General features: G+C 22.1%; 1 pseudogene; it reads right to left on the bottom strand.

Moving 5' to 3' along the window:
- Positions 1-1,837: 1,837 nt before the first annotated feature.
- The window catches only part of LOC112594052, a 6,413-nt pseudogene continuing 4,556 nt past the window's right edge, over positions 1,838-3,694 (bottom strand).

The raw sequence follows: 3,694 nt of genomic DNA, 5'->3' as shown, positions 1-3,694 counted from the left end.
AAAATATTTAAATGTACCTAAGTAGGTATTTAGTAAATATAATATACAATATAACAATATTATATTATAGTATATATGATATATATATGCCTATACCATATTATTAATAATCACGTTTACTTTCAAAATCTTGTACAATAACTTGTACGAGATAAATGTCGACGCTATGTCATTTTATAATAATGGTCGCTGGAATTAAGAACATGCATTATAATATAATATATAATAATATAGGTATGTTTATATATTATATTTGTACATTCACTTGTTAAATATTCACTTAAATAATCGTTATTTTTCATGTAATAAAAATATTAAAATTATATAGACGAAATCAAAATTTATTGTTAATTTTGTATTTATATATCTTCGATTTGTTATAACTTAACCAATTTTATTACGATACATAATTAAACTGTAAATGTACGTTGGTATTATTCATAGTATATTATGTAAAAATGGAAAAAAAAATTGTTTTACTGGAACATTAAATAAAATACACATAGAAATCATGTCATGAATGAAGTGAATAATGCCTATTGTCTACCTATATTATACCAAACAATCCACTATATTACTACAACATAAAAGTATGATGCTTACACGGAGCCGACTCGAAACACAAAAAAACTTGAAGAGTCACCAAAATAGAGGTGTTGGACTCCTCGTGAAACCATGAAGGTGTCATACTGTCATATTTCTTTTAACAACACTTTTATCATTTTTATAAAAGTTGAACAATTCTTCAATACTTAAGTAAAGTAGAATAAACATTAATGTTTGAACTTTTACATAACTATGAAATATTTGATTTTTTTTGTTTATTATTGATTAAAAAAAAAAATATATGTGTATATGTGTATAAAAAAATTCAAGAATTATAATATTATATTGAAAAAAATAGCAAGAAGTCTGAGATCACTTGCAAATGGCAGGTATAACCGTCATTTAGCTACTATTATAATTTTAAAAAAACAAGTCTGCGAACTAAATTATATAATTTATAATCTAACTCTCCACCTTAGTCTAACAAAAGCATTTAAAAAACAAAAATAATTTAATAATTTAATAAATTTAATAAATGTTACTTATGTCTTGCAACCATTTAAACAATTATGATATTTAAAAACAATATTTCATCATATTAAATAAATTAATTAAAAGCATATTAATAACTAATATAACATCATATTTATTACCTATACTTAATATTTACAAAAATAGTACTCTGTATGATGCATCACATTTATTGTTATAATATCAGTTATTATTTAGTATTTCTCGCTTGTATTAACTGTATTATTAAAATAATATTAATAAAATTAGAAATATTTTCACATTACAGAAATGTAAGAATATTATACCTGCGTCCTGCAACCTTAGTATACAATACTAAAAGTTAGGTTAGGCTTTAGTTTTTTTATTTTTATACAAACTGATCAGCTAATCATAATTATTCCCCTCCTTCTATAAACATAACTAATATAACATAAAAATAAAATATATAATATTAACAATGGTATACATTTTTATTTATTAATCTATTATTGTTACGAACAATTTAAATATAATGGAATGGTAAAATAATTTAGGTAAATCAGATATACTGAACATGTAAATGGAAAATATAAAAAAATTATAAATAATACATAATACATATAAATAAATACAATATGTAAAATTAAAATTAACAAAAGTTTCCTTTTTATCAATATTTTAATCAGTATAATAATAGTAATACAAAAACAATTTAAATTCAAACAGTAAGCATGTTTTTAATAAAAGATGGATTGTAAACATTTCAAAATTTAAAATGCCGAACTGTTTATACTAAACTAAAAACCCTCAAACGGACTTAATAATATAACATTCAATAAATAATTGCATTTGTATAAATTATTTAACTAAATAACAATTTTTTTGACTAGTGTTGTCAAATAACAAAAGTAGGAATTTTGCAACATTTAAAATATGTTGCGACTCTTCAAAATACAAATTTCACAATTTTTTTAAAATATTATATTATTTATATGGTGTATTTACAGTCTTTCTGGAAGGTAAAGGAATCAGTTAAAATAAAATGAATCATGTTGACCGACATAATTATCAAATATTTAAAAATACTTATAGATAATAAGGTATTTATTATTGATTCTGTGGAATGAATGATATCCCCTCTATCCTGTAAATACACCACTGATCAAAATTCAGATATAAATTATAATAATAATATTTGGCAACAATAATTTAAAAAGCTAATAACAATAACAATCAATAATAACAAAGAATGTCAAAAAACTAGTTACATAACAGTCAAATAAATACAAAACATTTATTATCAATCAGTTTTTGTTTTATCAGCTATTGGTAGAGATTTATTCTTTTCGTACTTTGTATAAGCTAAAAATGTGGTCCACACCAATCCAGCAAAACTGACAAATATCAAACGATTTCTTGGAGGAATTACACAATAATTCAATGTTTGTAATACTGGCCAAACCATTATACCTACCTAAACAGAAAAAAAAAATGTAAGATGATTAATAATATTATTAGCTGTTATAATCACTTTTGGCTATTTAGCTGTCTTCAGTATTTAAAATTTTTATTATTATACTACTAATTAATGATATTAATAACACAATATCATTAATTATTAATATGTATACATAAACTTTTACCTTAATATGTATAAAATATTTATTATTAAAATATTTAAACTACCATTAATTAATATCTAATATAATTTTTTTTATTTTAAAAATGAAAAATCATACAACATAAAGGAAGAAACTTGATAACAGTAATTGTTTAAAGACATCTTTCGAAAAATGTATATTTAGAGGATACCAAACCCACATGTAAAAGTGGAGTACCTACATCTCATAAATATACAACATAACAAGTTTGCAATAACCAGAATCAGTTTTGCATAGTTGACTTTAATTTAAGATTAAATTATCAAACTTAAAGGTAAAAATATTATCTAAAGCCACTTATAGGCTTTTATTAATATTTTAATTTTAAAAAGTTATAAAAACTTAAAATATTATAATTCTAAAATGTTAATAACTTGTTAATGATTTCAAATTTAAATAACAATAAAAACCAAGGCGATTCCTTCGATAATCATCTTACCTTTAAATTTTATAATAAGTCATTTTATTCTAATATTAAAGCTAAAAACACAAAATTGTTTCTACCACACGCAAATGTGCAATGTTAAACATTTTTTAAACGTAAAACAATGCATGTAGTACACTCTTACAATTAAATACAATTTATAAAAAAATCGTATACCTTCCATGTAGAAACAAATTTTTCTTTAACTTCCAATTTAGCATCTTCTATTGTACCTCCATCCAAAAGTGTCATGAAGAAAAAAAAACTAGCCATTGCAAATGGACCATATGAAAATTGTTCAACAACTGCCTGCAAAATTTAAAATAACAATTAATTATTTATAATAAAACTAACATAAATATTATAATAATAAAAAGAAAAGAGTTATACTTAATGTAACCTTTACTGCAAATCATAATTATTTCCATATTTAAATAATTTATAATTAATATAAGCCCAGAAATTTACATCATTCAGTTATAATTTGCTAAATTAAACCAAGTAATAGCATAATCAGAGCGGTATACTTCGTTCAGTTACGTATTGCTCTATCGAACGGCAATGCCGTCGA

Source organism: Melanaphis sacchari, unplaced genomic scaffold (assembly GCF_002803265.2).
Source record: "Melanaphis sacchari strain LSU unplaced genomic scaffold, SCAv2.0 Contig21_pilon_pilon, whole genome shotgun sequence".
NCBI classification, from domain to species: domain Eukaryota; kingdom Metazoa; phylum Arthropoda; class Insecta; order Hemiptera; family Aphididae; genus Melanaphis; species Melanaphis sacchari.
The sequence above is the reverse complement of the archived record's forward strand: the minus strand, read 5'-3'. Positions and strand labels throughout refer to the sequence as shown.